Source organism: Rosa rugosa, chromosome 5 (genome assembly GCF_958449725.1).
Source record: "Rosa rugosa chromosome 5, drRosRugo1.1, whole genome shotgun sequence".
In the NCBI taxonomy this organism is placed as follows: domain Eukaryota; kingdom Viridiplantae; phylum Streptophyta; class Magnoliopsida; order Rosales; family Rosaceae; genus Rosa; species Rosa rugosa.
This window is the reverse complement of record NC_084824.1, coordinates 48,996,039-49,023,260: the sequence shown is the minus strand read 5'-3', so window position 1 is coordinate 49,023,260 and position 27,222 is coordinate 48,996,039. Positions and strand designations below refer to the sequence as shown.

At 38.7% G+C, this 27,222-nt stretch overlaps 3 long non-coding RNA genes across 10 annotated transcripts; 2 read left to right on the top strand and 1 right to left on the bottom strand.

Annotated features, from left to right (window-relative positions):
* Positions 1 to 12,171: 12,171 nt before the first annotated feature.
* On the top strand, positions 12,172 to 15,322 carry LOC133707885 (uncharacterized). Its single transcript, XR_009845382.1, has 3 exons — positions 12,172 to 13,432; positions 13,969 to 14,927; positions 15,047 to 15,322. It is a non-coding gene; the product is annotated as an uncharacterized LOC133707885 (long non-coding RNA).
* Positions 15,323 to 16,540: 1,218 nt separating this feature from the next.
* LOC133707880 (uncharacterized) lies at positions 16,541 to 23,488 on the top strand. 8 transcript variants are annotated; one of them, XR_009845355.1, is made up of 9 exons: positions 16,541 to 16,776; positions 16,874 to 16,917; positions 17,665 to 17,730; positions 18,406 to 18,625; positions 18,710 to 18,933; positions 19,039 to 19,116; positions 19,209 to 19,414; positions 19,502 to 19,587; positions 21,947 to 23,488. It is a non-coding gene; the product is annotated as an uncharacterized LOC133707880 (long non-coding RNA). The 8 variants fall into 8 exon arrangements; XR_009845353.1 differs by having other exon boundaries at positions 21,906 to 23,488; XR_009845352.1 differs by having other exon boundaries at positions 19,502 to 21,991; positions 23,151 to 23,488.
* An 82-nt stretch (positions 23,489 to 23,570) lies between these two features.
* LOC133707884 (uncharacterized) lies at positions 23,571 to 26,842 on the bottom strand. The gene is made up of 3 exons (XR_009845381.1): positions 24,785 to 26,842; positions 24,628 to 24,669; positions 23,571 to 23,987 (listed from the first exon to the last, which is right to left on the bottom strand). It is a non-coding gene; the product is annotated as an uncharacterized LOC133707884 (long non-coding RNA).
* Positions 26,843 to 27,222: the final 380 nt, after the last annotated feature.

The following is a 27,222-nucleotide window of genomic DNA, read 5'->3' as shown; positions in this document are numbered from 1 at the left end:
AACCTTCCAAAACACTTATATCGTTTTGGGATGGGGAGAGGGAACGCAGTCCACAATGTGTGGCGTCCCTGACACTTGATGGGTCCGAATCCATCTTCTCTCTGTAGGGATAGAACAAGCCCATATCGATCGTACTACTTAGGTATCGAAAGATATCTTTAACACCAGTCCAATGGCGTCGTGTAGGCGCAGAGCTATATCTAGCTAACAAGTTCACAGCGAATGAGATATCCGGTCTTGTGCATTGTGCTAAGTACAATAATGCGCCTATTGCGCTTAGATAGGGCACTTCTGCCTCTAGCACTTCTTCGTCGTCATCGTTTGGACGAAATTGATCCTTCCTTGGATCAAGACTACGGACGACCATTGGGGTGCTTGAAGGCTTAATCTTATCAGTGTTGAAACGCCTAAGCATCTTTTGGGTATAAGCTGATTGATGAATCAGGATACCATCTCTACGGTGCTCAAGTTCTAAATCGAGGCAAAACCGTGTTTTCCCAAGATCTTTCATCTCAAACTCGGATTTCAAGTGTTCAGCGGTTTCCCTTAACTCTTTAAGGGTGCCAATTATGTTCATGTCATCGACATAAACCGCTACTATTGCAAATCCGGAACTTGTCCTTTTTATGAACACACATGGGCATAGTTCATTGTTGACATATCCCTTTCCAATCAAGTAGTCACTTAGACAGTTATACCACATCCATCCGGATTGTTTCAATCCATATAGTGAGCGTTTCAATCTAATCGCAAACGCGCTCCGTGGTTTAGAGCCACTTGATTTGGGTAACTGAATTCCGTCTGGAATCTTCATGTATATCTCTGTATCTAGATCCCCATATAGATACGCAGTAACCACATCCATAAGCTGCATGTTCAGTTTTTCGGAAACTACCAAACTGACAAGGTAGCGGAACGTTATGACGTCCATTACGGGAGAATAGGTCTCCTCGTAGTCGATTCCAGGGCGTTGTGAGAAACCTTGCGCCACAAGGCGAGCTTTGTACCTTACAATCTTGTTTTTCTCATTACGCTTTCTAACGAATACCCATTTGTGACCAACTGGTTTGGTGTTGGGCGGTATTGGCACAACTTGTCCGAATACCTTTCTTTTCGCTAGAGAATCAAGTTCTGCCTGGATCGCATCTTTCCATTTTGGCCAATCAGCTCTACGTTGGCATTCATCAACGGAGCGTGGTTCGATGTCATCGGTCTCAATAATCTCACGCGCCACTGAATACGCAAATACATCATCAATGATGATGGAGTTTCTTTCCCACGTCCCATATACACTAGTGTAATTAACAGAGATCTCTACGTTCTCAGGGATAGGTTCTGACATTGAGGCGTCCCCCAATGATGTCTCTTGGACATAACCATAATCCGGAACATTCTCATGGGACGGATTTTGAGTATCGATGATCAAAGGATTTGTTTGTGCCTCATTCGCTCTCTTTCTAGGGTGAGTATCCTTCGAACCAATAGGTCTACCGCGCTTTCTTGCGGGACCTGCGGCCATAGATGCCACATCATTGCCATGTTGGGCAATGGTGCCATCTCCTGGTGTCACAGGAGTGGCGTGATGTCCAGTATTTAGGACATCGATCCTTGCAGGCACGTCGGTCTACCGCGCTTTCTTGCGGGACCTGCGGCCATAGATGCCACATCATTGCCATGTTGGGCAATGGCGCCATCTCCTGGTGTCACAGGAGTGGCGTGATGTCCAGTATTTGGGACATCGATCCTTGCAGGCACGTTTGCAGCAGGTATGTGTGATCTAGTCACTTTGGCAACATCAGAAAACGCATCAGGCAGAGTGTCTGCTACGTTCTGGAGCTCGATTATTCTTCGCACTTCAAGTTCGGACTGTGCGGTACGGGGATCGAGATGAGACATAGTGGGGACAGACCACGACAATTCCTATCGTTCCTGTTGAACATCTGTGTTCTTATCTCCCCCTAACGATGGGAAGATTGTCTCATCAAAGTGACAATCCGCAAATCTAGCGGTAAAGAGATCGCCTGTCAAGGGTTCAAGGTAGCGGACGATCGTTGGAGATTCATATCCAACATAAATGCCCATTCGTCATTGTGGACCCATCTTAGTACGCTGTGGTGGCGTAATAGGCACATAAATGGCACACCCAAAAATGCGTAAGTGCGAGATATCAGGCTCGTACCCAGTCACTAGCTGTAACGCAGAGTAAGATTGGGTTGCAGTGGGTCGTAGACGAATTAGCGTCGCTGCATGCAATATTGCATATCCCCAAGCAGAAACAGGGAGATTGGTGCGCATAACCAATGTCCGTGCTATCATCTGTAGTCATTTGATAGCAGCTTCTGCGAGACCATTTTGGGTATGAACATGGGGAACTGGATGCTCTACATCAATCCCCAGTGACATGCAATAGTCATCGAATGTTTTTGATGTAAACTCCCCAGCGTTATCAAGTCGAATTGACTTAATAGGATCGTCAGGGTAGTGAGCCCATAGACGAATAATCTGGGCGAGGAGTTTAGCATAAGCAGCATTTCGAGTGGACAACAACGCGACATGTGACCAGCGTGTCGACGCATCAACCAATACCATAAAGTATTTAAAAGGTCCGCATGGTGGTTGAATTGGTCCACAGATATTCCCTTGGATTCTCTGTAAGAACGGAATGAGTATTTTGGGATCCTTTGCGTAGGACGGTCTCGGTCCTAATTTCCCGAATGAACAGGCTTTACAGAATGAGCGAGGGGCCTTAGAAGCAACCAATGAGGATTTTGGTTGGGCCTGAGCGTCTGTAGCGCTATTAGAAGCAAAATGTGTGATTACATCTCCCATCATGGCGTTGGAGCCATGGGAATTACTGTTTATGACGTCATGGACATTGGGAGAAACAACCATGGTGTCATCACATGGGACTTGGGCGGTCCTATGGCGCCCCAAGAAGGCTGCAGCGCCAGATGCTGCAATTGTTGCGGTCTTGCTAAGTCCAGGAATCAATTTTCGATTCTTGCTTCTTCTCACTCTAAAGAATGGATGTCCGTGTGAAGTCTTTAGTATACGGAGCATCATATCACGACCAGGATGTCCTAGTCGGTCATGCCAAAGCCAATATGTGTCTGAATCCAAGAGATCATCTCTTATGACATTGTTGGATTCAATAGGTCGAATTGTAGTGACATAAAGTCCACTAGATTGACACATAACCTTCTCTAAGATGCGCTTTCTTCCGCAATCATTAGAGGTAATGCAAAGGAATTCTATTCCGTTCTCACTATGCGTTTCCTCATGGAATCCGTTGGCTCTAATATCTTTAAAGCTCAATAAGGTTCGGTTTGCCTTAGGAGCGTAGAGAGCTTCAGTGACTTTAATCAAGGTGCCATTGGGCAAAAGGAATTGGGCCATTCCATGTCCTTGAACTAAACCAGATGGCCCAGCCATCGTAGTCACAGATGAATATGTAGGCAACATCTCCAAGAATAATTGCATATGTCGTAGAATGGTGTGCGTAGTCGCACTATCCGCAAGACATTGAAGTTCATCCATTCCTAAAAGAAAAGCTCGTAATTAAAAAAGGAGTCATAAACAAAAGAACTCAACTTTTATTAATAAGCCAAACGGGATTACATCATCGTTTCTTTAACCAAAGAAAGTCTAATTCAATAAAATAGCTAATGCAAAACAATGGTAGTCGTCTAACTCCTTTCGGTAATTCCAATGCAAATGTGACCAGGTGAGTAGAGAGATGTCGGTGGAGCAAGGCTCGCTTAAATACCACTTATCTCAAAACCTTCCTAGACATCACACTTACATTGAGTACACCTACTTTGAAGAAAGACTAATATCATTGGCATCTACTGCAAAAATAATATGGCAATTGCCTACATCTCTTGGAAAATAAAAAGACTATATCAAAATCGCCAGTTTCTGGGTCTTGATCCTTGTAGTCTTCCACCCTTAGATCGAGATCTCCATCTTGATCTTCTTGTTCCATGTAATTTGCCTCCCTTGCTTCACGATACATCTTGTATGCGTTTGCAACGTTCTGGGATGCAGTACACTTCTTTGCCCAATGTCCACTTGATCCACATCTGAGACAAGCATCATTATGGTCAGGTTCCCTTGATCGAGGCGCTCTGTGAGCGTTTTGGGGACTGTTATTGCCTTTGGTGGCGTTACCACCATAACCGGAGGCTTGGCCTCTCTCTATCTTCACACGTTTACCTCCACGGTTCTGTGCACGCCTATCTTGGCGGTTTCCTTCCTCTTTAGGGCGAGAATATGGACCAGAACGTCCAGAATTATCCCTACTCTTAGGGTTACGCTCCTTGCGTCCTCCCTTGGAGGCGCGACTATAATTAGACTCCGGATTTGACTTGGTTCCCACGGGTCTGGAGTTATAGTTCTTCACAAGTAAGTTGTCGTGCTTTTCAGCTACGTTCAAGGCACCAATTAGCTCATGAAATCTTGTGATGCGTCTAGCATTGACATCAATCCGATAGTTTTTGGCTATCATCAATGCAGAGATGGGGAAGGTGGAGAGAGTCTTCTCGATCAACATCGTATCAGTGATGTTCTGTCCACAGAATTCCATCATAGACTTGATACGAAGTGCTTCTGAATTGTAGTCAAGTACAGACTTGAAATCACAGAAGCGGAGGCTATGTCATCTCACTTCTAAGTCTGGAAGCAGGGAATCACGGACGTTGCCAAAACGCTGCTCGAGTTCTACCCATAGTCTTCTTGGGTCTTCCTCATTGAGGTACTCATTTTGGAGCGCGTCATTCATGTGCCTTGTCATGAGAATGATGGCTTTAGCTTCATTCGCCTCTCTCGTAGCTCTATTTGCTTCAAAAGCAGCAGCTTGTTGAGGAGTACGCACGTCCTGACTTGGCTCTTGGATCGTACTCAGGATCCCATCAGCATTAAGATGCTGGCGCACATCACGGACCCACTTGTGGTATCCGGCGCCTGTTGTCTCTAGTGGAGCGAAGCTCAACTTGTTCAAGTTACTCATCCTGAAAACAACAAGAAAATAGGGTTAGTTTTGGAGCGAAGAAGGCTACCACGAAAAACTATAAAATTTCTGAGCGTAGTCGCTTCCAAGAAATTAGGGATTTTCTGAGCGTAGTCGCTTCCACGAAAATTCGATTCCAAGAGGGGTTTTGGATTAGATCGAAACGACGATGTATGTGGTCGATCGTTTTCTTCTCAACAAACTCTAAGTTTGGAGGACTCTACAAGCTCCAAGCTTGGAGTGAGCACGAACCCCCACAGTTCGGCTTTTGGTCTCCCCTATGAAAAAGAAAGGGGGGTAGAAGAAGGGATGTTGGAAGTCCCCGAGAAAAAGAAGAAGAAATTGAAAAACTTCAAAAACAGGAACTTTTAGAAAAGATTTACCTTGAAAAGTGGTTGGAAATACTTGACCATAAAAATTGGCCGGAAAAAGGTTGACCGGCGTTGACCGGAGGTGTTGACGTGGCAGCTGGTTGCTGACGTGGCACTCTGACGCTGACGTGGGCTGCTGACTGGACGCTGATGTGGCAGGGGTCTGACGTCAGTGGGCTTTGGGCCTGGTTCTTTGCTTTTGGGCCGAGGTCAGCTTCTTGGGCTTTGGGCTGCACCTCAGTTTCTGGGCCTAGGGCTGCGTCTGATCTGGGCTGACGTCTGCTGGGTTGACTTTTCTTCTGGGTTGGTGGTCAGGCGGCGGTTCAGAGCAATGGGTCTTCAGGTGACCGGTTCAGGTACTTATAGGCCGGTTCCGGTGATGAGGTTTCCGGTTCCGGGGATCTGGGGTCGAGGAGCTTCTGATGGTGGAGTATCGTTGTCAGAGGCTGAGCGAAAGGCTTCGAGCTGGGCAGGAAAACTTTCGTCACTTCAGGAGGCCGGTTCGGGGTTGTTCCGGCCGGTTCTAGGGGCAGCGCCGCCGGTTCTGGGCTTCTGGAGGTAAGAGCTTCAAGGTGGGCGGCGGAGGTTTCTGGGATTTGAAGGCTACGAATATTAGGTTTTAGGGTTAGGGCTTCGTGCTGATAACGTGTTGTAGAGAAACTGAAATTGAGAGAAATTCGCTGTGTATTCTCATTTATAACAGGGGCCTCTTTATATAGAGGATTACAATGCATAGAGTCTGAATCATACAAGGAAAGATAATCTCTAGATTCTTCTAATTAAACTCTATTACCACTAGGTCAAGTAACCTAGAGTTTGGGCCAAACACAAATTAGGGTTTTACTTGAACACGTACAAAAATTTCAACCTTGGATGGAATATTTAGTTTTCACAACTTAGTTAAGAGCGAAGTTTTAGGATGTTTAGGAACTCGTTAGGTTTGAATGAGTGAAGGCAGGAAATCCAAAATTTGTTCCAAAATTACACTATGTTTATTGTATTTGAAACCCAACCAATCTCCACAACACACAGTTTCGATCACTTTACCAAAATTATGACCCACCTCTCTCGAAACGAGATTGAAGGCTGAAAATGCTGAATCTTCTCTGTAACCTCGCTCACCATGGCTTCAGGGTGGATTGCCCTACGAACCACCATCCGTTGTTGTGATCATGGCCTGAGGACTGTTGAAGATAATGATCTGAGGATTTTCAAGGATGATGATCTCAGAATTTTTAGGGGGTTTCCCGCACCAAGAGGATTCAATCTCCGAAAACTCTCTGCTTTCATATCTCACAGTCACTAGAGTTAACCGGACGTGCGACACGCGCCACCAAATTTATGGCAAATAAGCTATTTGATATGAAGGAATTGTGTCCTAAAACAATCATTTTGATGTAATTATTATTAATCAAAAGGGCAAGTTTATTGTTCATTGCTTATATTTAATATTTGATTGAACAAGGTCCAAGGAATATGAGTTAAAGAGAAAGTAATCTAAAGAGTTAGATGTGTGAGACCTTTACTCTTTCACACTCTTATCCTAAAAGGTTCCTAGTCATAGGATTATCACTTGGACATTGATAATCCGGAAAGACTAGTACATACTATGTATGCTCAATATGGAGGATGATATGTCTCTTGTCATTTGTGTGGAGACACTAATACAAGTATGTGGGTGCTCTTAACTTAAAGAGTACACTGAACGCGATCATTAGAGTTCTTGTATGGAGTCTTACTTACATGTCAAACTTGAACTCTAAATTGCAATAATACAAATTAGTCCTTTGACCTGAGACACCATAGTTGTCTTATGAGTGAATGGATTATCTCTTGATGATGCAATAATATTGTGTCCCTTAATGGATATAATAGATGCATTCATTGGTATAATTAATTCGGTCATGGAGACATGTGAGTGTACAATAAGGAATCTCTATCCTTAAGTAAATAAGGTGTATGTTCAAAGATGTGATTCAATTAGTCTTTGGCCAAAGCATTGAATGAGATTAAAAAGGAGTTTCTAATCACATTCTAAGAATCACATAAGAATGAAAATCACATTAGGGGATTGACATATCAATTTCATACCCCGATGATGTGATTTAGAACATAGTGTTAGAGAAGGACCGTATTGTATTGTAATTCCAATTAAATAGGTTCTTTGTCATTCTACATTAACTAGGATAGTCATGATATGTTGCAAGACGTCACTCATGACTTGTGAAGTCCCCGAGGATTAAGAAACATTTATAATCCTAATAACAAGGGAGAATCAAAAATGGAGTTTTTGATTTGTAAACAAAATAGAATGGTTTCTATAAACTTCACTACCTTGTTAATTAGAACCTAAGAGATCGCACACCATATAAGTGGATCCTTGAGATTGTATATGAAGAAGATTAAACAAGAGTTGGTTATGACCAAATAATTAATTAGATTTATTATTTGAACATAATTAGGAGTTTCGGGTAAAACCGAACCTATTGGGCCTAAACGATTGTCGGGTTTTTTGGTGTGGACTTGGGCTTCGCTAAATGAGATTTAAATGAAAGCCCAAGACACATTTTTAGTGCCCAATAGAATGTATGGACCAGCCAATATATTGGCTTTATGAAAGTCAATATTTTTCTTTTAGTAATTGGATTTATTTCCTATTATATAAAAGTGAAAGCATGGACATAATAATAAGTGTGTCTCCACACTATTAATCTGAAAGACAGAGAGAGTTCTCCCTTGGTCCATTACAAAATTAAAGGAAAGAAGAACACTTGCATAATTTCTTCTTTTCTTTCATCTTTCTTCATCTCTTGATTCACTTGGTGAAGATCCTTAGAGGCCATATCCTTTTGTGGCTCTACTTGTTACATCAAGGAGAATACTACAAGCACAAGAAGGAGTTCTTAATTCAAGGTGCTTCAAGGTGGAGGAAACACACACAAGGAGAGATCAAGGAGATGAACTTTGGTGGTTCACTTGGATCTGATTAAAATCACGCTCCAAGGGTGAGTAGAACATAAACTACCTCTTTGTTCTTCCTTACTATGCATGCTATGTTTATATACATATCACAATAAGCCTAGATCATGGGTTAAAGGAATGGATTTTATGTTTAGTTAGTAGTTTAATGATTAAACTAATTCCGCACTAATTAAAAAGTTTTGAAATCCATCCATTCCTTCATGATCCTCTATCGCCTTATAAGATAGATTCCTCATAGGCAAGTAAGAGATAAATACTAATGATAATATAGAGGATCAGTCATAGTTAAACAGAGTCTTTCTTATGGAGTTATGGGTAGAACTCTGTTGATGACACCTCTATATAAATGAGGTCCCTGTGAACTCTAATATACAAGTCTTCATCGTCTTGCCCCATAGGGAGACTCTTGGACTTTAGAGCTTCGCAGAAGATCTCGTTTGCACTATTTCTATTCCTGATCTATGCCTGCTCCAGGCATGTGACCATTAACTCCAATTTTTAATTGAATGATGTTGCTTAATTGATAATGTTACTCCCAGTATTGTCATATATGTGAATTCATATGCAACAAAATGGTTGTTTTCATAACATGTGAGAACCTTAATAAAACCAACTATGATTTGTAATTGTTTGAGGATTTTGACAGACATGGTGCACACAACATTTTCTGTTGAAGTTTTCAGAAAATTCTTTGGCTTAAGAGATCATAAAATTGTGTCTCTGCATTTTAGAGTTATGACTGTTTTCTTCCACAGAAGGGTAATGATCTTTACATAATTTTAAGATGCAAAACCGCACACAAGAAGTTTGACAAAAGCATTAAGATACTTAGATTTTCTTCTGCCACACAGGTGATGAACTATCTATGGATAACATGTTTTTGTTAAAATTTGGTTGTGTGATTCAGTACTTTAGTAAATGTTATGTCTACTGCCATACAGGTGTTGCTAACATTGTGTTATAGTAAATAACTACAGCTGGGGTATTTCTGATATATATATATATATATATATATATATACAAGCGGGTTCTGAAGCGGACGTCCGCACTTTGCTAAAGTGCGGACGGCGACGCAGCGGCGGTGTTCCAGGCGGCGACGGCGGCTCGGGGCTTGGCGGACGGAGGCCGGAGGCTTGGCGGACGGTTCTGGGCAGCGTTCGAGGTCGGAGGAGGTCGGAGTTGCAGGTTTCTGGGCAGCGAGCTCACCTGCAACTGCAGGTTTCTGGGCAAGGCTGCAACCACGTCGCCGGCGACTCCACTGACTGCAGACCCGTCCGTCCGACTCCTGGCGTCCGTCCGGCAAGCTCCGCCGCTCCGTCGCGCCCCGAGCCGAGCTGCAGCGTCGACGTCCGCACTTTAACAACAGTGCGGACGTCCTCTTTGGAACCGCTCCGTATATATATATGTTGATTGTATGTATATCTTTCTTGTTAAATTATGGCTGGTAGTTTTCCTGTGTTTGTTCATGTTTTGGTTTTTGTTTTCAAAGAACTTGACTAAAACTATCATAAATCACAGAAAAGTCAAGTTAAAGCTTATTTAACAAACTCACAGAATCTCTAATACAATTTTTTCTTTCTTTTGCTTCCATAGGTGCCCCATCTTTTAGCCTTTCCCAGATTGAGCAATTGACTGTACTAACTTTAAGAGCTGGAAAATGGATATGGAGATTGCATTAGGACTTCAGGGGTATGATGTAGCCTTGAGAGAACCAAAGCCTATTGTCACTGCTGAGAGCACACCAGGAGACATAGCTAAGTATAATGACTGGCAGAACAAGAATAGGATGGCCTCGTTGCTTATGAAGAGAACAATCACCGAGACTGTGAGAGGAAGTATCCATGCGACTGAGAATGCCTTAGAATATCTGCAATTCATCTCTGATAGGTACCAAGAGTCGGAAAAGGCTGAGTCATCAGTGCTTTTGCATTCACTTGTGACAATGAAGTTTGATGGCAAAGGTAGCTTTTGGAATACATCATGAGGCAAATAGATGTAGCTACCAAGCTTAGAAATCTCAACTTTGAGGTAGGTGATCAATTCTTGGTCCATCTGGTGTTGAACTCTCTGCCTGCTGACTACACCCAGCTCAAGGTGGCACACAACACCCAGAAAGACAAATGGGGGCTGAATGAACTGATTTCCATCTGCGTTCAGGAAGAGAGCAGACTTAGGGCTGAGTCAGCACTCCCTTGTAAACCTGTGAACCTGATTACCAAGAAATGGAAGAAATCCAAGCTGAAAACTAAGAAGAGTCCTATGACTGTAGGTACCAAAACTCCTGCACCTACTGCACCTAAAGCCAACAAGACCTATCAGGCCAAGTGTTTCTTCTGTAGGAAACCAGGCCACTTCAAGAAAGACTGTCAGGGTTTCAAGGATTGGCTAACAAAACGAGGTAACTTAGAACTGAACCTTAGACCTTTCTTTTCCATTGAAATTAATTTAGTTCATTCCAAAACTCATTCTTATTGGATAGATAGTGGCTCACTCTTACACATCACCAATTCTTTACAGGGGTTAACAAACAGGAGAGTGCCAAGGCGTGAGGAGCTTCGGCTTTGCGTAGGAAATGGGATGCGGGTTGCTGTCAAGGCAAAAGGAACTCTTAGTTTGGATCTAGGCCTAGGAAATTTTCTGGAATTAGATAATGTCTTTTATGTACCTTCTTTAAGAAGGAATTTGTTAAGTTCGTCATTATGTACAAAACTGAAACTTGGTTGCTGTTTTTATATAGATAGTTTTGGATTTTGGAATAAAAATATCCCAAAATTCCCTACCATTTGCATCTGGTTCTTTTGTTGTTGATTATTTACAGTTACATTGTTCTTTACCTACAAAAGAAATTTTAAATGTTAATATAAAACAATGTTAATAATCATAATAACCATAACACTGCAATAGGTGTTAGACGAGCAAATATAATGAAAAATCAGCATACCCTTGGCATAGAAGACTGGGACATATCTCGAAAGAGAGACTGTCAATTCTAGTTAAACAGAAAATTCTCCCAAGCCTAAACTTTGATGACCTTGGTGATTGTCTGGAGTATACCGAGAGAAAACTCACAAATTCTAGGAAGAAAAATGCCACTAGAAATCTTGAACCACTAGAGCTCATACGTACACACGAAATATGTGGACCCTTCAAAACTAGAACCATTTGTGGGAACAAATACTTCATAACCTTATATGACGACACTAGGTACTGCTATGTTTACCTTATCTCTGAGAAATCCCAATCCCTTGAAACCTTCACAGTCTTTCATAAGGAAGTGAAAAAACAGCTTGGTAAGCAGATAAAGGTGGTGAGATCAGATAAAGATTACACTTCAGCATGTCAAACCTTTTCTGAAGGTGTTTTTGTGACAATTTAGCTGCAGTCTTTTTCACCAAGAACAGCAAGCGATCCACCAACTCTAAACATATAGATCTTAAATACTATAGTGTTAGAGAAAGAGTTGAGCACTGAGAGATTGATATTGTGAAGATTGACACTTTCACAGTTAGCAGATCCATTTACCAAAGCTATGCCTGTTGCTTCTTTTCAGAAACGTGCCAGAGAGTATGGAATTTTGCCTGCATTAGATGCTTAGCTTAGTGGGAGCAATTAATGAACTTTGTTTTGTACTCGTATTCTGATTATTTTCATTCAAGTTATTATGATTCTTGTTTGGATTTTATTATGTAATATCTGGCATTTGATTTATCAATAAAACCTTCTCTTGGTGATCTACTGATCTTTTTTTTTATCTGAGAAGCTTATTTTGCAATTGTATTATTTATATTTGCTTCTGTGATTATTTTTCAATCAATAGCTATTCTTTGGACTATGCATGAATGGAGTTGTACTTGCTGCAACAATGTATTGAGGAAACACATACAGAAATCATTCATGCAGGTATGCATTGTGTTTCAAGATTTTGAAAGTCAAAATGCTTCAGTAGAACCATACTCTATATGCTTTCAGTTAGCAAATATATCAAGCATGAGTATGTATTTATTTCTGTTATGACTCCTGTGGTCTGCAAGGAATTGTATGTTGGTTTTGGTGTGGTGTATCTTTTAAGGGACATTTTTCTCTTAGCCCTGTATTGATCCTTGTTGCATTGACTAAGTTGGACTCAAGTCTGGAAACATCACTCTTCTCATGTGCACACTTCAGTTATAGCTTTATCAATTTCATTGTCTTATTACAAATTAAATGACATTCGTCCAAGTGGGAGAATGTAAGACACTTACATATGGACTCAATGACATTTATCTAAGTGATAGTGATTAGTTCAGTGACTTGGTGATTAAGTTATAAGAATTTGTGATGAGTTCCACTTTTGTGTCGATATTGAGATTAATATCTGATCTTACATTGCTGAGTACTAGATTCATTATTTGCTTATCTTCATAGGCAAGTAAGAGATAAATATTTAAATACTGATGATAATATAGAGGATCAGTCATAGTTAAACGGAGTCTCTCTTATGGGTAGAACTCTGTTGATGACACCCCTATATAAATGAGGTCCCTGTGAAGTCTAATATACAAGTCTTCATCGTCTTGCCCCATAGTGAGACTGTTGGACTTTAGAGCTTTGCGGAAGATCTCGTTTGCACTATTTCTATTCCTGATCTATGGCTGCTCCAGGTATGTGACCATTAACTCCAATATGTATATGTTTCATAACTACTACAAACACTTGAACATAATTGTACCTAAACTATTTGTTGGTGATCTTGGATGTTTGAATATAATCATACATATGTCTGCAGTAAGCTTGATTGTGTTTATATTCTGTGTTTGACCTTTCATCTGCTGCATTATAAGTTATGCAACAATGGTAGTTCTGATTTGGTAGTCGCGTTCTCTGTTTCAGTCTTTTTAGGACTTTCTTGGTGTTTGCTTATATTATTGTTCTTCTCTCCTTTATCGCTGGCATGTGGTTAGTACTTTCTGTATCCTATCATATCTTTTCTTACATGTTTTTTGTGCTTCCAAATGCAGTTTGTCCTCCTTAGTTTATTTGGACGGCTAGGCATGTTTCAAGGAGAAGACCTGTTATTGCTTTATTTTTTAAGGTAATACCATTTTTTACACCAGTAGAGGATCTAAGGGTTTTTAAGTTTTAGAGCTTGCATGTAATGTCTGGCAATTTACTTTGGGATTGCTAGTTTGTACTAGTATCCATATATTGTGTTTGTCTAAAATTGGTTCTGTAACGGAGAGTACTGAAGCTGTGAGAATGTGAAATTGTGTTGGCTGCACTGTCATGGCAATTTACATAATCTTCTGTTAACTTTGTTTCTTTGTTACTGACAGTGGTGTATCTCAGGATACTTACATTTCATTTGGGTTGGTGGGATGAGTGCTGGTTCTTAAGGCCTGAATATTCTCTATTCAGTTATTGAAGCAAAAATTAAAGTAAACTCATTTCTTATGAATATACACTTTAGACTTTAGCAAGTGAAACCTGTTTGAATATTCAATATTCTGAGACATAGTAGTCCCATTTAAGGTTTTTGAGTAGTGTAGTTAAATTTGTATTGAGTTACCCATATACTTTTTGATCTCCTCAATTACCAAATTCTAATTAGTATTCCTTTAATATTGAAAGGGGGTTAAAGTTTCAGCACTTCATGTGGTACCCTACGATCATGCAGATGAATTTTATCAGGTACTCGTATAGTAGAATGTTATTGTGTGGTCTTTGTTCCTACAAACTGTGTGTGTCATTTTAGTATTTCTCCTAGTCTTTAATCATTTGGATTTCCTGTAAACACGATTATGACATTGGATTTTCTTATATTTGCTTTTCAATGCGTTTTGGCTTTGTATTTGACCAGCTTATACAGAACATTGCTATTGGAACCAAACCAGAAAGAGTGAATAAAAATTAGGAGGGTGTAGGGTTATAGACTAGTTAAGCTTGAACAAGACACTTGATTAATTGATAGCCTGTTACTTTTGTGGTTAGCTTAAGGCTATAGAACAAAGATTCGATCATGTCTATATTTTAAACAAGAATGATTTTTATATGAAACCATGCTCATGTTTTTGTCAGCTAATTGTTGTTCATATTGTTTTTTTTTTTTTCGATGGAAGAAACAAAATACAACGCAAGGGTATCACTACTTTTACAACCAATTCCTGACAGCAGTCAGCAGGTAAAGTAGAAGTTCAAGATGCAAGGTGATTTGCATGTCCAATATGAGCGAATGCATCAGCCAGAAAGTTGCTTCCCTCATACATGCAGGAACTGTAATGTATTGAAAAGATTTGGCTAGCTCTTTGATATCTGCTATTAGGGTTCTGATCCTCTAAGGAATACTTGTTTATCCATTGACACAATCCATAATTGATTTGGAATCTCCTTCCACCTGAATTTTATTGTATCCATGTAAAACTGCAGCCTGAAGACCAGCACGAAGAGCTCTTGCTTCTGCTATCATAATATTTGCATTTCCAATATATTTGGTAGAAGCGAGTATAGGGACTCCGTGCTCATTTCTTATTTCAAAAGCTAAAGCTGCTGAGCTGTTGTTCATATTGTTACCCGGCCACTCTTTCTTCTCAGTTATGTATTAAATTTATTATTATTTTTTCTTTTTCTATGTTATCCAATTTGCTCTTGTACTATTTAATTTTGCCTCTACTTTGCTGCTATAATCTGATGCGCATTTCACCGTATGCAGAGTGAGCTTGAAGATTATCTGAGGACATAAAGCCACTATACGGTTCCAGAATATTTGCATTGAGCGTGTTGTACTTGCTGCTATAATCACCATTATTTGCTGATTTGTTGTATAACTTATGGTTTCAATATTATAGCACTTGAGAATCGATACATTTGCAGATATTCAATGGATAATTCATAGTTTAGTAGCTTAATTAGTTTAACTGTTTTACTTAATGTTATTACAATTTGATGGAATGCAAATCATTTTGTGAATTTGTGATTCAGGAAAGAAATGTAAAGCTTGTATATGTTATTAGAACCTATTGGAAGATAGTGGAAGATGATCCCATATTGGAGACAAGGCTCTAGTTTGCTCTCTTTATATATTTTACACAAGAAACATATTAAGTGGACAAACTCAAAGGGAAGGCCCAACCCCATTTCCATTGGATTCCGTCGGATATATTGCAAATATATATTTATTTTTTTATATTTTATTTTTATAAATTCGGATAAAGATAATATTGGGTAAACTAATCCAAAACGGTTGTAACTGTTCACATCAAATTCAAATTGAACGAACAGTTACGTCTTCTTATCCGTTCTTTATAAAAATGGCGTGAGGGTTCATTGCAATATACATCTCTTCTTCTACAAACACCTGAGATAAACACAAGTGAAGTTCGCCAGGTTTCAAGGCAACGGTGCCACGCCTTGAAACGAGAGTTGTTGTATCCTGCAGGGCAGACGTCTACAATTAACCACAGCACACGTGTGGGGACGAAATTTATGTCTTAGGACATTGCGCTGCATACACAAGTCTCTCTCAAAGAACCAAGTCAGTGTTTGCATACTCGTTTAATTCAATCTTTATTAGTATTAATTTACTTTGTGCGTTGTTGTATATTGCTGTTTCAATTCTATTATTTCTATTCATCATATATTAGGACCTAAGAAAAAAGGTACGGATTTCCAGTTTTGACCCACTTTTCGATCATATTTTCACATCTTAACCATTCAGTTTTTAGGTCCTAATGTATAAATAAAGAAAGTCAAGTCTGACCCAGTATCATTTAGTCTAGTGACATATGTCTCATCTTTATAAATAAGAGATCTTAAGTTCGATTCACAATAAACTGGTTATTGTACTTGAGTTGTTTATTTAATAAATAAAATGCCAAGTCTACCTTCAAATTGAAAATAACCTACGGTTTGGATAAATTCACTATATGCCACTCAAGTCTTCACTGATTGTTTCTGTGTTTCCACACAAACTCTGCTTAAGACTCTCTGACTCTGATTGGGTCTCAACAATTTCCTAGATTCCCATCATCTGGTCCCCATTTAAAGGTACAAAGTGGTGGAAATCTGCTGTCCCCCAACTCCCTATTCCAAACCTGTTTGACCAATAAAGTTTTGACACCTATTCACTAACTTAACCCTCAGCTCCCATTAGAAAAATAAATACTAAAATACAATAAGAAATAAAAAGTTGCTAATTTTTCTTCTTTAGAGAAAGACAGCATAAACCAGAAAAAAGAAAAAGTTACTCTTCAACTTCTCAGTCGGCTAGTCTCACCTTCACAGCCTCTCTCTACATAGGCTTCATGAAACGGCTCTTCTTCCTCATTTATCTCTTCTTCGTCATCATCACTCTGTTGGAATCGAAAGAAGAGGAGAAGAATTCCGTTTCGATAACTACTGGGTTCAGGGTTTTTGTGGGTTTTGAAAGGCTGAACATTGGAGGTATTGTTTTGCTGATTTTTATGTGTTCTGCATTTTATTGGGTTTTTTTTTTGTTGTCGTTGGTTTTGAACTGATATGGGTTTTGTTTGTGCTGCAGTTTGGAATGTGGTTATCTGGGCGATTGATTGGGAGGGTTTCAAGGTAAGGTTCTGATTTTTAGTCATTTGAAAACTTTGGGTTTTGATTGGGGAGGAAGGGGAAATCCATGTTCATTCTTTTGTATACGTTGCTTACGATGACTCCCTTACTTACTTGGCCATTTGAGATTGTAATTGTTAATTAGTGTTCTCATTGTTAGGAGGGAGAGAGAGAATCAATGGGAGATTAAAATGGTGATTTGTTGGGTGGGATTATATGGGATTTTGTTTTGAAAGCCATCTTATTTTTTACGTGGGACTTCCCCGTCTTCACAATTTAGAGAAGACATATGGATATATTATGCTTCTGATATTCCACACTGATTCCACACTGAAAGCTAGAGTGGTGGATAAGGAAGGTTACAAGGCAAGTAAAAGAGCAATTATTGATACCCTCTTTTTAGCTGGAGGGAATTTCTCATACACCAAAAAAATGCAGGAGCTATGGATTGTTTTATTACCAAATACCTAATCGTCCTTTTTGAGGTTAAGCAGAAACTATGGGGCTTTTGAGGTTGAACTTATCAATAAAAAGATATTAGAATGCCATACAAGACCTCTATGAAATTAAATACTTATTACTGTTTAATTAACTGACATCTTTATGTCACCAAGCTTCTGATCACACTGACTTTCCAGATAAATTGGGCTGCAATTGTTCTCCACAAAATGGGTTACAGCTTCCTGTTTTGTTTCTTTTACCTTTTTCTTTTCCTCCTATCTGTAAAACTAATTATATTTTTTTATGCAGGAAATGCTTTAAGGAGAGTTACATCTTACAACCTGGAATATGGGCTTTTGAACATCAAACCTGAAGGTAGGGATAGTTTCTTTTCCTGTTAACTTATTGCTTGCTTTGTCTTTATCAATCTTGGTGCCCATTGTGAAAAGAAGTATCTACTTAAGTCATTCATCTCTATGAACTTTTTTGAATAATGCTTTTTGTTTACTTAGGATAGTGTAAGTTGAGAATGAGAGTGTGAAGAGCGAATTATTGTGTAGTGGTCTATATATATGCATGAAGAATATTTCGTCACTTCATTGAAAGTTTGAGAACAAGGTTTTAAACCAGCTTTGTATGACAGTTGATGAAAATATATGATATCTCTTAAATGCATCAACACTCACTATATCCTGCATATCTACCTCATTTGTTCAATGACCGTGTTAGAAGAAAAAACAAGCATGTAGTCACTCTTTACATACACCTATTCAATTATACACACCCATACCTACTATGTTTAGGTTTGAGTTAATTCAAATGTGCCTGCCTTGTAAGTCATAATTGAAAGAATGAGACTTTTTATGGTTTGCCTCATTTATGATTGATTTCAGCTCCACTGCAGAAGCTGCATTCAATTTCTTTATGCCATGCATATGGACTATCCTGATTTGAATTAGGGATTCAACATGCTTTGGTCTTTTATTTTTGTTCCCTAGACAAGAATGATCTTCTGTTCCGTATAAGTCGAATGCTCTTTCTCCACTGCAGGTTGCTCAGGAGTCATTGGCAGAAGACTCATTGAGGCAGCCAAAATGAGAGCTGGGAGTTACAGTGGAGGAATAAAATGTGACTTGAGTGTGGCAATAGCCCTTACCTGATGACAGAATTGCCATCACTTGAAGCTTTATGACATCGGATTATTATCTCAACCAAGGCACCAAAAGTTGGCGAAGAAAGTGACAAGGATTCGTCTGAAAAATCAGAAAGGGTGAGCTGAGTAATGCAGTTTATGTACTCCCCAATTTTGTTTATCAGCGTTTGCTTCTTTACATTATTCTTTTAATGGGTACAGAGTGACAGTGATAGAGAAACTGAGGGCAAAACTGCAGTTGACATCAAACCTGTCCAGTCTGAAGTCTGAAGCACCCAAGTACGTGGAACTTATAACAATCCACGCTGGAAAACCATAGGGTGGTTTGGAAGAAGCTCTAGAGGTTGGTGAAAAAGTAAGACGTCTTAGTTTGAGTGAATAAAACTAGAAAAGGCTGCTGAAAATCATGGAACTGATATTGTTAGGTAATATCTGCAGCAAGAAGTTATCTTAGCCTTTTGTTATCTGTAATCTCTAGCAGTTGTCCTGAGGTATGATTCTGATACTTGATGTTGTGTTATAATCTCTAGGTTCACACAGAGGAACATTCTAAGGATCTACCCCAAAGGAACATGAGTTACCTCCTCGAATAACCAATCGCATGTTGGGTGGGTGCATGGAGCTCAAATAGTTGTGTTTAATAGGTTAGCTTTGGAGTTTCATGAAATCTTATTGGAACCTAATAACATTTCAATGGCAGAGATCGATAAGAAATATAACCCGATCTCTGGATATAAAACTTTATGACAAGGACGTGGCAAATCACGATTGTTGATGAATGGGATATTTAGAGCCAATTAATGAGGATGCGGTTACTTGAAAAAGCCTGCCTTTTTTATGCACAAGGGCGCAAATGATGAGGTTTTTGATCCTAAAAGGACCTTGATAGTGGCAAAGACATTGAAGGTGAGGGCAATTTATTTAACTGGAGTTGAGTTTTCGGCATATTAGCAATATTGGCAATAATCTCAGAGCATCGATGTTAATATACAGGTGAAAGCATACATGGGGAATAAATGGCACTTGGATTTTAGTCAAACACACTTCGATTCATTCTCCCCACAGACTTCTACACAAAAGTTAGTAAGATCCGTTTTTGTTTTTCTGATAATTCAAGAATTTGATTCTATTTTAGTTATTGTTGCAATCAGCTACATTCCTATTTTACTTTACCTTGAATTTTAGACCAGCTCATAAGCGAATATTGGAGTTGAGTAATTGGGTTGACTATATGATGAGGACATCATAGTCAAACCTTTTAAGGTTTATGAGCGAAAGAAATGGAAAAAGAGAGCAGCTAGTCATTCCCTTTCCATATGGTTTGATTAATTGCTTTCATTCTAGAAGTCTCTAGGCAGGTGTCTTTTCAGTTTCAGTTTGGGAGTTTTAAGTTTCTTTATTATTTCAATTTCAGTTTAGGAGATTAAATTCCTTTATTAGGTCTTTTATGCTTCAGTTTTGTGAAGTGTAACAGCCCTAGCTATGAATGAGTCTTTAATGCTAGTTAATATGAGCTATCTGCTCAAATATAAATAAGTGTAAGTGCCAAGTGGCCAGATATGTCTTGATGAATAAAAAATTTCAGTGTGTTTCTGAGTTTTACTGAGATTGGAGTGTTGGTGTGAAGCCTTGTGAGTGAGTGAGAAACCTGGGAGGGATTCCTAGTTCAGAGTTCTCACTTTCTACCCTACAAAACCTGGGTGTTAAAGCCCTAAACCTTAGAGTTTGTTGATCCTGGTGCCTAGGCAGTGAATTTACTGCATCACTATATACTGCTAATATACTTCTTTAACATTACATCTAACATGCTTGCCAAGATGCTTCTATTGTTTGTTATTAAGTTTCTATAAATGCAAATACAAGATTTTTTTTTTTGTCTCATGGAAAGTTGTGCTTAACATCTGTGAGTTTATGCTCGTTGTGTTGTTCATGGTTGTAAATTGTTCCAACTGATTGGAAATGGGCAGTTACCTTCTTAACAATTGATACAAATTTCATGTGCGATGCATTTCGATGTCGAGATCCCTTAGGTCTGAAAATATGTTGCTTGGTTGTGTAAGCATAACTTGCATATTAAAGTATAAGGTTTTATACTAGCATATGTTATTTAATATGACAAAGTACAAGTATCATCTCTCCTTTTGAGTGACAGTTCTGTAATAGAACAGTGGGAGTGGATTGCTATATAGGAGTGCCTACGATACGAAAGCAAGCATTCAAACCTGCAGCAAGCAAACAAAACCGCGGCGAAGAATAAGATTTGTTTTTTTTTTCTTTTCTTTTTTTCAGTTGTATTAGAATTTGGTTTCTTTTATAGGGTGATTGTTTTCTAATTGTGTCTTTTCTGGTGGCAAGTTTGTACCTTTTCCGTATATAGATTTAGCTTTTGGGGGTGCAGTTCTGCATGAAAGCAAGGTTTCCAGATGGTGCAAGACTGGAGTTTAAACTAAATTTGATTATGTCTGATTCTTTGCAATTTTGTGTACCCTTATGTTGCTGGAGAATTTATTTTTTTCCTGCATATAGCTTTGGCGATGAGAAAGGTTAGGATTATACAGTTCTAGATTTATAGGAGAGAGAAAGATTCAATTTTTTTTTTTTCACGGAATCAGTGTGATTCTAAATGCCACAAGAACATATTCTTAATTGGTTGAATCCCAAACCCTTTGAGCAGATTAAGTACTACCAGGATACAAAGCCAATGGTGATAAAGTGGAAGAATCTGAGTATTTGGTTAAAGGTTAAGATTAGAAGCTAAATTGGAAGCAAAACTGTACAGGAAATAGAACAAAACAAAGGTTGGCCTTCAAAATGGAAGAAAGATCATTATCATTCTTCTTCTTAAGAAAGCCAAGAATAAAGATTTTCATTATCATTCTTTCTGTTTTGGTACAATTATGAACATTGTAGGTCCAGAATTTGATTGGAAGGTATCTGCAGTTGTATATGCAGAGATAAAGTTAGCAATCCAAAATCTTGGTATTATAGTTTTGGTTGATAACTCTGATTATATATACAAATAGATCCTGCTGAATGCCATATATTACTCACAGACCCTCCTCTCAATCCCACCAAGAACCGTGAAAGGATTGTCTGTTTTTGTGATATCTTTATTAGGCAGTAGCTTAGTTTGGTAAATTTTTGTGTACTGTAATGAATATTATTGTTGGCCTCTCATGATTTGGCTTGATTCAATGTTTCAATTCGAGACCATGTTTGAGAAATACAATTTTATTGCTGTCTTCTTTCAAAATTGAAGCTGTTTTAACACTGTATGCTCAAGGTGCTTATAGAGATGATTAAAGGTTAAATGTTTATATACCTGTTTTTACCTCAATTTGTTAGTTCTTTCTACATTGTTTGTACAAATAAGCATATCTTTTGTTTTACTTTTTAGTTTTGTGGAATTTCTGAAGAGGTGTAGAAGTTGTTTTTCAGATTAAGTTAGCCTGATACGAGGAAACAGTCTACCCTCAGAATAAGGTAATGTGTTCAAACAATTATAGTTATGTTTTTGTTTGTTATTGAGTATATGTTGTTGCAAGGGCCTTCACTTTTCCCAGGTTTCATATCTGATCAGTCTGCGTTTTGTCACCAAGATATTTATATTGGTGAGTCTGATTCTATTTTAAGAAGTGCAACTATATTCCTTTAGTTTTCTCTTTGGAAAAGGGTTGCAGCATTACTTTATTTATCTTCTTATGTTGATAATTAGGGAAATTGCCGTGTGAGGCACATAGATCTCAGAAAGCAGCTGTGTTTTTTGAACACAACTGGAACACATGCCTAGCAACAAATTACATAATTAAATAGAAAAGTTATACTAAAAATGTGATGGTCCTCTTCAGTGGTTCAGTGTAGGGAAAGCATATTGCATATTGTGATGAATATAAACAATGGTACATTGTCTATTTAGTATCTTGATCATGTCTCCTTTTGTTTGGTTCATGGTTACTTTTTGTCTTTATACCCTCAAAATCAATTACGTTAGTGGGAATACTCTTCCTGTAAAGTAGATCTGCATAAGATAGGATAGTTTCAATCATAATGCATCATGTCTTTAGTTTTGTGTAGGGGTTTGGTTTTTCATATCGACTTCAAATGGGTTTATAACTCTTATTTACACAAAAACAGAGCAACAGCAGCCTGTAGCTCAATGGAACTTTTGTTACTCGCATCCAATGATAATTATGAGAAACCACAATGAGCTTATTCTAAGCAAAAGAGCTACTACATAGAGAAACTCAGTCAAACAATAAAAGTTATTTCAGTGAGTGATAGGACAAACCCAAAATATTCTTTAGAGTGCTATAATCACAAGGAGTAATTTCAGGGATCTGATTTGTGGAGAGATAGAGATCAGATTAAAAAGTTTGCAAAATCCTCCTTGGAACTCTGCAAGGTGTATATGTATATGGAGATTTCTTTGTCTACTAGCAGCGATGATGAACTTCCCTCAGCTGAAAGGCACCTAAGGAACATAATTAGATAGGCAAGATACTTGCCATTTCAAAATGTTAGCATTTGGAATATGTTGACATATGATATACTAAACACTATTTTATATCATTTGAATCTCTTTAATTCCTATAGATGTATTACTATTTTTGTAACTAAATAACATACATTTGGGACATGTCAGGTGGGGAGTTTCTCAGACATGGAGGAACCTCAACATCTTAATGCCTGGCTTAAGAAGTGAAGTTAAAACTACTGTTAAAACTGGTGCTGTAGATGTGTACCGAAAAGGGGGCATGGTCAACCAGAGATGAGCTAGAGTTTGAGTTCTTGGGGAGATATGCACTTTTCGTCACACATAGCATCTTTGAAAGGCCTTCACTTTTTCCAAGATTGTCGCACTTATATGGTGTAACTAATGTTTGTAAATTGAATAATGTCGAATTGAATAATGTGGATGATACACTCGTAGCATCACCCGGGCTATCTTGCTAAGTAATAACTAAACCATTGTTGGACTAACAGTGATGCCTCCTTCTATGTTCAAACAATAACAAACAACCATTCCAATAAGAATTTGGGATTAAGCATTAGAGCTTAGAGGGAAACAATAAAAGCCATAGGCATTTTATATCAGACGACAATCATATGTCCAACAAGGCAACAACATAAACCTCTCAATGTCTTGCTCATTATCCAGTGGAACAAGTCTAAATAGGAAGCACACAAATACAGCAATCCAAGAAAAAATATAAGAAAAACATTTCTAACAAAGCTGCACAGATTTCAATTTATTCAGTAACACCACAAGTAGTAGAAAAACTTTCCAGTTCTCAACTCATGGGAACCGTCGACCCGTCTTGTCAGCTCACTTGGTTTGCCTTCAATTAATCCCCATAGATCTTGAAGTTGCTCTGTGAAAATCATCCATCTTTCTTGCAATGACAAGCAGAATCTGATAAAATTGTATAGCCATTTTGATAGATATGTTTGAATGCAGGAGATTTTCCTCAAACAGAAGCTGCAAAACAGAATGTTGTCATCATAAACCCAATACGAGCTCGTAAATATATACTAGCTATAGTACAACTTGAGAAAATCGTCTTACTCATGGACGAGAGGCCGGCTAGGCTTTGTTCATTTTGTATAGTCATTTTGATAGATAAAATTATACGTTGTTGAACCATGGAACTATTTCCATTTTTTCAATATCAAAAGTCAAAACTCGAAAGCTAGACATTATATATCGACTCATATAAAGTATCTCAAAAGTCAAAACGATGGATGATTAAGATATATTCAAATCAATAACCTTAAATAAACTCAAAAAACACCGATGGATAAGTAATTAAAGATAACTTTGAAAACGCGGTTCCATTCAAGATGTAACACTACGATCTTTAACAAAAAGTGAGTAAAGCTAGATAGAAGAGAAAAACATAACTTATACTTAATTAAAAAATTGTAAGAATCATACATTGATCTATTCAAAAATAAAAATTATACATTGATTTTAGATAATCATGCCAGATGAGCAAGCACAATCACAGTTGATTTGGATATTTTGTTCCGCCTAATCTGTAATTCTTAAAAAATATATATATATTTTAGAAATAATGAAAGGAAGAGTAATAAGATGGTAATGCCAAATGCAAGTATACCTGTACATTGTGGGCCTACGTGCTGGTACAGGCATGGTCACTCTAATACAAAGAAAAACACATTAATTAGGTAGGTGCCATAAATACAAGTCCATTCTATTGTGATAATATCACCATGCCATTACGGAGATCGGAATAAAAACTAATCAATGTGTACCTTTTAATTCATCGGATTCATAAGGGAAGGGATGTGTTGGACTTTATGGAAGTCTTCTCCTCCTTCCTCAAGCTTACTACAGAATAGTTTAGGCATACCCACAATCTTCAATTCCTTGAGGGTAGTAAGGTGTCTCAGCCCATCTGGAACCGTACTCAATTCATTGCAAAAGCCAATGAGCAATTTGCAGAGACAAGGCATGGCTCCTTCCTCCACCCTCCACTCCGTTATTCCTTCCAAATTCCCAAGGGTTAGAAACTGAAGACGAGGAAAGCTTCCAGCGGAGAAAACCAATACTTTTGTATTTTCCTCAAACACATTGAACTGCAGATCAAGACTTTTCAGGTTGGGCAGCTTCTCCAGACAAAAGTAACTTGGTGAGGTTTGAATGGGAGTGGAACTCTTTCGGTAGTTCTAGTGTGGGCCCAAACAGCTCCAACTTGTATATTTGACCGCAACTTGCAACTATTTGACTAACCTCTGCACCGCTTTCCATTCCAACATGGTTGTCCAACCGCAGGGACCGGATACCGTTGAGCACGCAGCCTGCCGCATCCAAGATTTTCTCCAGATTTTTCGATTGGCTAGATGACAATATTATTCTCAGTTTCCTTAAGTGATGTGTCTACCTCTTTCCCCAAGTGAGGGTACCAATTTATCATCATTCTCATCCAAGTAGACGGCAAGTCTTCGAATCTTACTCATTGGTGATACATAAGTTATCAAGATTATAAATTTTGGATGTTTATATGACGAAGATATAGTAGTGTTGCTTTCCCTTTTTTTGAGTAGACATAGGGAAATATCCAAGTCCACTAGAGTCTTTGAATGTATTCAAGCATCTTCCACAAGACATTTTCAGACTTTAATTTTAGAAAAATATGATATATGTGTCATGAAAAATGAGAACTTCTTTGGATATGAATTTATAGGAAGCCGGGAGTACCAGATGCAAGGCAATTTTTTTTCCATTTATTGGTTCAATGTATATTGAATTTTTGATAAATAAAAAAGAAAACGAACGATAAAGGATGGATCTAGTTGGGTGGTGAATCGAGAAACTACCTATTCCAGCTTTCCTTCCACTCATTGCAATCTTCTCAAACAGCTTCCAACTCTCAGACTCATTCAGTGGTGGAGGTCGGTAGTGAAAACCGTTCTCATCGGCATGCGAAGCTACTTGTTCATTGCGTGTCGTAAGTAGTATCCTGCTCTCTGAGTCTTCATGGCATTCAAATGCAGCCTTCAAAAAGTCCCAGGTCTCTCTTTTCCAAATGTCATCAAGGACAATCAAACATTTTTTTTTCAATTTGGAGACGAGAAAGCCTCCCTGGTATTTCGTCATCATTCAAATTTTTGATTTCTTCTCTCTTCTCTTTTGTGGGGCAAAGAAGTTTGACATAAATCCTCTCCAAGACATCCCTGACTTGATATTGTTGAGATATACAAACCCAAGCCAAACATTCGAAATGGTCTGTTACCTCTTTGTGATGATAAACTTGTTTAGCAATAGTTGTCTTCCCAGATCCGCCCATCCCAATAATAGAAACAACTCGGTGGCGATGCTCTTCCTTCACCAAATGCCCAACCAATTCATGGACAGACTCCTCTAGCCCGACCACATTACGATCAATAACATGAGTGTAAGTTCGCCTCAGTTGTTGCTGCTTCTGATCTTGTGATGGAATGGAAGTGGCTCCTCCACTGTGACTTAGAACTCTTAACATACCATAAGCTTGTAAGTTCTCCCTCAGATGAGAAATCGTGATAGTAATAACCCCAAGTTCTGACCCAATCTTGTGACGGCGAGCTCCTTCAACGAAGATGCACCCCAACCTCTTCAAAACATTCTTTATACCTCCTTTCATCTTGGAATCCACCTTCAAGACAAAAGCTTCAATGACATCCTCCAAATCATAAGCAGCATCTCTAATTTTGGCAACAAAAATGCGTATAGCCTCATCATCTCGTCGCTTTGCGTCTGCATCTTTGAGGAAGCCCTTGATGAATACTAGGTCTGTATGTGCACGCTCCACTTGATCGCGAACTCCGGACAAGGATCTGTGTCACGCCCCGAATTTTGAATAATCAATTCAAATCCGAAACATGACTAATAACAAATTACAACTAACATCCTGAATTTTTTTCTCACAAACAACCACACTTCACAACTCTCAAATTTACAATAACCCAAATCCTCAAGTTATTTATTACAGCACACTCCCACCAAATCAAATTGTAAGGCTCAAATGAGCTTAACTCGCCTCACTATTACAATTGCTGTAAAACTATAACCATTGCTCTAACCGCACGATCACCGTCCTGGTTCTCCTGTCCTGTAGGATTACCCGCTACACAATTTGAATAGTGTACCGGGAGTTGCAACAACACAAAACCCGGTAAGCTTTTTACAGCCAGTATGAGTAAACAAGAAAGAA